This window comes from Prionailurus bengalensis, chromosome D4 (assembly GCF_016509475.1).
Source record: "Prionailurus bengalensis isolate Pbe53 chromosome D4, Fcat_Pben_1.1_paternal_pri, whole genome shotgun sequence".
Classification (NCBI taxonomy): domain Eukaryota; kingdom Metazoa; phylum Chordata; class Mammalia; order Carnivora; family Felidae; genus Prionailurus; species Prionailurus bengalensis.
The window spans coordinates 24,973,224-24,981,564 of NC_057359.1; positions in this window are offsets into that span (position 1 = coordinate 24,973,224).

Sequence of the window (8,341 nt, forward strand, 5' to 3'; positions counted from 1 at the left end):
GTTCCCATTAAAAGCTTGGAAATTGCTCCTTTGTGATAGGGGACGACAGCCTAGAAATATAATCCCACCTCCCATCCCCCAGTCTCCACATATATGGGACATATGGAAGTAGGTAGGCTTATGGATTTGATAGAAATTCTTTTCTAACTGCTTCTATTTTCTCTGTGAACTAAGAAGCAAGATCATTCTGGCAGACTGCTAATTGTCCGTCACAGGCTCTTCTCCCCTTGTTCCTGGGCACACAGACTGTATTTTTCTCAGCTTTTCTTCCAGTTAGTATGGTCAAGTATTAAGTTATTGCTAGTGGAATGTGAGCAGAAATGATGTCTGCCACTACCAGGCCAGCGTGTCTCCATACATTTTTTCCTTTCCACCAGCTGGATTATGCAGATGACTACCAGCCCCTGGGGGTGACAGAGCCACAAGAAAGAAGGTGCCTGGAAGAAGGAGAGCTGCCCACTGACCAGGAACACCCACTGCCAATTATCATGTGAGCAAGATATACATTTCTCTATTAAGTTGGAGCTGTAACATTTTGGGGTCTACTTAGCCTCCTCTAGCTAATGTAGTCAATAACTGAAGGGGGGGGTTGGGAGGGGGAGGAAAGGTGAAATAGTCTGACTGTGGGAGAGACAATTGACTAGGGAAGCATAGTAGGGTTTTCAGGCACTATTAAGGGTCTGCCTGTGTGAGTGGTCATGAACTTACAGTCAGACCAGTCAATATGGTTGTGCATTTTCCTCCAGCCATATTCTGTTGCTTATGTGCAAACACTGAGTAGGTGGTTTGGGATTAACCAGGACAGAGATTCAGCCAGGTAAGTATAAATGGGGAGTGGTAGACAAAGAGGCTGAGGGTAGAAGGAAAGGAGGCATCATAATTTCAGGCCAGATAAGAGGTAAGACTATGAGAGGGGTAGGGAAAAGTGCAAAGATGGTAGGGTGTATAGACTGGTGTTTCTGATCAGGTTGAAGAATGGAGTTTTGGTACTCTAGAGAGTGACCTGAAAAGATAAGAGATGGATTGGAGAGGAGGAGCCTTGAAATTAAAATTAGACGAAAATTAGACGTGGGGCTGTAGTTGTCAGCAATGTCAAGGTGCAGGGAATGATCATGAGAGTGGGTTGCTGAGATAGCAGATGGCATACGATCATTTGAAGGGAGCTGGTCAAGGAATTGAAAGACAGGAAGGGTTTGAATGTATTTATCTCACAAAGAATTATCAAAGGACTGTTAGTCATGTTGGAGTAGTGAATAGCCTTGGAGAGAGTGGTAATGAGCCTGGTACCAAAATCTTCAAAGAATGAGGGGTTGAGTTCTCTGAATTAGGGTGTTCAAGGCCATCAGTGCTTTAGTGTGTTAAACTCTTGCAGAGGTCATGTTTCATTTAAACAGGCGCTTTTAAGTTTTGTGTTACTAATGTGGGATTTGTGATTGCTTCTCTTTGACCTCTCAGATTACAGATGGTAACTGCTTTCTTTAAGAGGAAATGCCCATCTGTCTGTATAAAACAAACACATGCCAGGCTTCCCAGTTTAAATGAATGCTTTAAAATTTGTCATAAACTACTCTGTTCTACCTCCAACATATATCCTCAAATAGATACATCAAATGTGATACTAGCTAACTATGCAGCATCAAATAATGGGCTGTAAATGTTCAAAATCTGCATGAAAAACCTTAGGTATAACTTAACAATAAATAGCAATTCACTAGAAACCTGACCAATTGAAAATAACAAGATTACCTCTAGTTTAGAAAATGATGCACCACATTATCTACCTACGGGCTCTGGAGTCAGACTGATGGGGGTTGAATCACAACACCCATCTCATGGGTTATTGTGAGGATAAGATATATAATATATAATATACAGTACATAGAGGCATTTAGAAGACTGCTTAGCACATAAAAGCACTCAGTAAAAGTTATAGTTATTGTATCTAATTCTTATGGAATTGCCTATAACTATACTTTGACTTTTCCAACTTAGAAAATATGTGCATTACATCTATACATGTTAAGACCTAACAGTAAGGAGACTTCCAGTTAAACATGGTACATTGAACACAATTTTTTCTCCACTTACTCCAGACACTTCATTAAAATGACAGTGAAGCAGGGGCTCCTGACTGGCTCAGTTGGTAGAACCTGCAACTCTTGATCTCAGGGTTGTAAGTTTAAGCTCCATGTTGAACGTAGAGATTACTTAAAATAAAATCTTAAAAAAAACAGGCAATAAAAGTATAAACCCATAACATGAACCAAAGAGGAAAAGATCCCTGCTGAAAAAGGATGTCAACAAACCTTAGGAACATGGAAAGCATATGGATGAATAATAACTTACCGAAACTGAGAAAATTAATACCTAAGCTTTTGGGAGGGGGGGTAGAGCCAGCCAGGGTGGACCCATTCACATCATAGACTCTGATGAGGAAAGGCTCTGAAACTAGAGCTGCCATAACTCTGAAAGCAGAGGTGAAATGGGGCTGAAAACTGAAATTTATTGTGAAAGTTGTATAAAGAACAGTCAGATCCCTCCTTTCCCCGAATCCCTTCTCCCATTCCACACTGCCTTAACTCAGTAGAAGATAGGATGTTTACTTTCTGAAGAGGTTGACTCAGAGCTCCGCTGGATACCAGGCAGAGCTGAGGACAGGAGTGACTCACTCCACAGAAAAGCAGAATTAAATGAAGTCATACATATTAAATCATGAGACATATTTCCCCTGTGTTATTCCCAAATTCAGGTTCTAGGTATTTGAAGAAACCTTCTCACATGAAAGGTCCTAAAATGAACTAACAGAAGAGAGAGAAGTAGAGAGAGTAAGGGGGAAGGAAGAAGGAAGGAAGGGAGGGAGGGAGGAAGGAAGGAAAAAAAGAAGAAATAGAGCAAATAGAGCTAATGCAGGGAACAGAAAAAGATGTCAAAATGAAACAAAAATCTCAAAAATTTTAACTCACATATGCTCAGGTAGCTACTGGAGGGAGATACCCCACCAAGATCAGGGTGTAAAATAAGACACGGAAACACATAGGACCTGATAAACAGGAGCTACAACAAAATGAGAAAACAGAGAATTCCCGAGATGAAGGTGAAGAGAGAGGTTCCAGGATAACACCTATGTAGCAGCCTGGAGAGTAGCCAGTCCATTCCAACACAGGACGATGGAAGGCTCCAGAAGGGATGTCACCAAGAAAAAACAAAAACACGGAACTGATCGATTACCTAACATGTCTGAACCTTAGGAACAAAACTTCAAAGCTCTGATAGAACATATAGAGATGAAATGGTGACAAGTATAGAGGAAAGTAAGCAACCCCAGAAAGAGGGGATTATAAACTCCAGGGGAAACAAAAGATTGGTGGTGGGCTGTATGACAGAATATTTGATGTTACCTCCCTGGAGGAGAATTGTACTTCCCTGCTCCATTGTGAATTGCAGTGGCCAGTGACATAGGGGCACAGTGAATATGTCACTCCAGCCAGAAGTTTCAAGAGCCTTGTCTCTGTCCTTGAACAGATGGGCATTGTTCAGATAGAGGCTGCCTCTGGCCATGTAAGTCCTGAGTAAAGACACCATGGAACAGAACTTCAGCTGACCTGCCATCAGATAGGCAGTAGAAATAAGAAGTCAACCTTTATTGTTTTAGGCCACTGAGGTTTTGGTGGTAGTTTGTTAAAGCGGCATAATTTAAAAAAAAAAAAATCTTTTTTAATGTTTATTTATTTTGGAAGGAAAGAGAGACAGAGTGAGCAGGGGAGGAGAAGAGAGAGAGGGAGACACCGAATCCGAAGCAGGCCCCAGGCTCTGAGCTGTCAGCACACAGCCTGATGCAGGACTCGAACCCATGAACTGTGAGATCATGACCTGAGCCAAAGTCGTACGCGTAATTGACTCAGCCACCCAGGTGCCCCTAAGGCAGCATAATTAATCTCTCCTGACTGACACAACATGGGGCACTGTGTACAACATATAATAGACATTAAAATATATATGATAAATACTGAACAGTGTGATAGAAACATACTGGGCAATTAGTAAATGGCACAAAGTGACTAAAACTGAAAAACTAAGATGTGGCAATAGAAATATGATCTTTCGAAATGTGGAATTAAGTACCAGAACAACTTTTCTTTGGAAACAGCCATGAGAGTAATGATAGATGGAGCAGGGACTTCTGTTTATTGTCATGAGCCTAGTAATTATTTGACTCTTAAACCATATACATTGTCACTTTGAAAAAAATAAAAATTACATCTTTTAAAAAAATTAATGGTAAGTGGAAGGAGGGGAAGTTTGTATTGTTGTTTTTAATTCAACCAGTTTAACAGACTGACAGTTTATCATCCCACAGAAATACTAAGATTGTAAGTAGAACCTAATTTTTGATTAGGACTTTAAAAATACCCTTTTCCCCCCCAGAATATTGAATAAATTGAGGCACTGAAAGCTAACCTTTTTCATTCTACCTTCACACTGTCCACTGCAAAATAGAAATGTTAATGCTATATTTTGATTCAGCTACCTCCTTCCCTTGCCCTTACTGTGATGTTATTTATAGTGTACTATTTATATGAAGTCAAATGTCACTAACTTGAATTTGAAAAATGACCTACATGTATATGGAATTATGTTGTGAAAGATTATTTTATACTTCCAAAAATAATTATTTTTAAAAATATCCTCTTACACTAGACCAAAAACTTTTTTCCTTAGACACCTTACAGTGATTAAAATTGATGTTATGTATAGTTACAGATATATATATACACATATATATATATGAATAGAGATATATATCCTGTATATATATATGGACAATGGGTATATATCTGAACTATAGGTGAACAATGGATATGTATCTGAACTAGACTTAAAAACAATATAAATTACTTGTAAATAAATTATTTGTAAATAATTAGTTCTACTTAATGGGTTTGTGGCTCTCTTCTGGTATTTTGTACATCATTTGTCTATGTCTAAAGGATCTGGAGCAGCAAAAGTAGACCAGTCCAAATTGCTGTATAAATTGGACAGAATAAATGTAGTAGGCTTTCCATACTTTGGATTCTTTGGTGTGGGCCCGTTGTGGTCTGAGCTGTCTTCCTATCCTCATTCCCAGCCATCCCCCATACCCAGCACTAATTCAGCCATTCAACAGATACTTATTTGGGGTCCCCAATGTATTAGCATGCGGTTCCTTGAGTATGTGATGTTTTCTCCCACTTAGCCTTTGCAAAGTGGTTTCCTGATCTAAAATGATATTCCTCTCCTTCCTACACCTTCTAAAAGCCAACTTTTCCATTAAAATACAAGGAGCACCTTCTTGCAGCCACTCTGGAAAACAGTATGGAGGTTCCTCAAAAAACTAAAAATTGAACTACCCTACGACCCAGCAATTGCACTATGAGGCATTTATCCACGGGATACAGGTGTGCTGGTTTGAAGGGACACACACACCCCCCCATGTTTATAGCAGCACTATCAACAATAGCCAAAGTATGGTAAGAGCCCAAATGTCCATTGATGGATGAATGGATAAAGAAGATGTGGTATATATATACAATGGAGTATTACTGAGCAATCAAAAAGAATGAAATCTTGCCATTTGCAACTACGTGGATGGAACTGGAGGGTAGTATGCTAAGTGAAATTAGTCAGAGAAAGACAAAAATCATATGACTTCACTCATATGAGGACTTTAAGAGACAAAACAGATGAACATAAGGGAAGGGAAACAAAAATAATATAAAAACAGAGAGAAGGACAAAATAAGAGACTCTTAAATCTGGAGAACAAACTGAGGGTTACTGGAGGGATTGTGGGAGGGGGGATGGGCTAAATGGGTAAGGGGCATTAAGGAATCTACTCCTGAAATCATTGTTGTACTATATACTAACTAATTTGGATGTAAATTTTAAAAAATAAAAAATAAAGTTTAAAAAAAAGACACAAGAGGCACCTTCTTGGGGTAGCCTTCCCTTACCCCTAAAAGTTAAAAGCCATTCCTCTATACTCTCATAGTACCCTCTATATTTTTATCAGAGCCATCATATTCTCCTTTATTTTGTGAGCCCCATTAAAGCAGGAACTTGGCCTGTTTTACTCACTCGTATGTCACTACAATGCCAGGCTCATTGTGTACATTCAAATGGTCAAAATGTTATTGTCTGTCCTTCCTCAACATACCATATGCTCTTTGGTGGATGGGTCTGTAATTTATTCACCTTTTTTTTTTCCTTTAGCATTTAGCATTTAGCATTTAGCATTTAACAGAAGACCTAGCCCATAGAAATTTGTTGAATAAGTTAGCTTTTTCTGCATTATCATTAATCTTTAAAATATACACACTGAGGACTATATAGAAATATCCTCATGATACAGAGAGATGGGGTGCTGAGGATTATTCCTTTTGTGTTTTACTTAAATAGGAAAAGTACATGTGAAAGACCTAAAACTGGAGATTACAAATGCCAAATTACCTAGCTGTGCTCTATGATATTACCACCCTTAACCCAGATGAACAAAAATAGAAATAATTCTTGGAGGAATAATTTTAAAATAACCAGCTAAAAATTTATCAACAGAAGCAACAACAGGTTGGGATTTCTGCTCATTTAGTCAGTTTGTATGGGTAAACATTACCTAAATCCCTTGATTTGTGGTATGGTGTATTTCTAACAATCAATGGAAACCAAATTATCAATATACAAAAATCAGTTGTATTCCTACACGTTAGCAATGAACAATCTGAAAGGGAAAGAAAGAAAATAACCCCAGGGCACCTAGGTGACTCAGTCGGTTGGGCATCCGACTTCAGCTCAGGTCATTATCTCATGGTCCATGAGTTAGAGCCCTGTGTCGGGCTCTGCGTGACAGCTCAGAGCCTGGAGTCTGCTTCTGATTCTGTGTCTCCCTCTCTCTCTGCCCCTCCCTCAGTTGTGCTCTGTTTCTCTCTCTCTGTCTCTGAAGAATCAATACATGTTAAAAAAATTTTTTTTTTAATTAAAAAAAGGAAAATAAGTCCAGGGGTGCCTGGGTGCATCAGTTGGTTAAGCTCAGGTCATGATCTCATGGTTTGTGGGTTCAAGTCCCGCATCAGGCTCTGTGCTGACGGCTCAGAGCCTGGAGCCTGCTTCTGATTCTGTGTCTCCCTCTCTGCCCCTCCCCCCTCCCCCCATCTCTCTCTCTCTCAAAAATAAACATTTAAAAATTATTTAAAAAAAAAGAAAACAAGTCCATGTATGGTAGCATCAAAAACAATAAAACATTAAGGATCAGATTACCCAAAGAAGCATAAGACTTTACACTAAAAACTACAAAACATAGTTGAAAGAAAACAAGATCTAAATAAATGGAAAGATAGCCCATGTCCATGGATTGGAAGACATAATACTGTTAAGATGATAGTACTCACCAAATGGAGCTAAAGATTCAATGCAATTCCTATCAAAATTCCAACAGGCTTTTTTTTTTTTTTTTTTTTTTTTTTGCAGCAATGCATAAGCTGTTCCAAAATTCATATGGAAACTCAAGGGACCCGCAGATAGCCAAATCAACATTGAAAAATAACAAAGCTGGTGGACTGACACTTCCCAACTTCAGAATTTACTACAAAGCTACAGTAATCAATATAGTGTGGTACTCGCAGAAGGAAAGACATAAGCCAATGGAAAAGAATCAAGGGTCCAAAAACAAATCCAAACATCTGTGATCAATTTTCTTTTCTTTTTTTTTTTTTTTTTTAAATTTTTTTTTCAACGTTTATTTTATTTTTGGGACAGAGAGAGACAAAGCATGAACAGGGGAGGGACAGAGAGAGAGGGAGACACAGAATTGGAAACAGGCTCCAGTCTCTGAGCCATCAGCCCAGAGCCTGACGCGGGGCTCGAACTCACGGACCGTGAGATCGTGACCTGGCTGAAGTTGGACGCTCAACCGACTGCGCCACCCAGGCGCCCCGATCAATTTTCAACAAAAGTGCCAAGATAATTCAGTAAGGGAGAAACAGTTTTTTTCAACAAATGGTGCTGGGACAACTGTATATCCACATGCAAAAGAATGAAGTTGGATCCCTATCTCACATCATACGACAAATATTAATTCAAAATGTACCCAAGATATAAATGTAAGAGCTAAAACTATAAAACTCTTAGAAGAAAACATACATGTAAATCTGTATGATCTTGAAGTAGGCAATGGTTTCTTAGCTATGACAACTAAAGCACAAACAACCAAAGGAAAAAATATAAATTGGATTTCATCAAAAGTAAAAACTTTGTAATACAAAGGCAACTATCAAGAAAGTGAAGACAACCCACAGAATGGAAGAAAATAT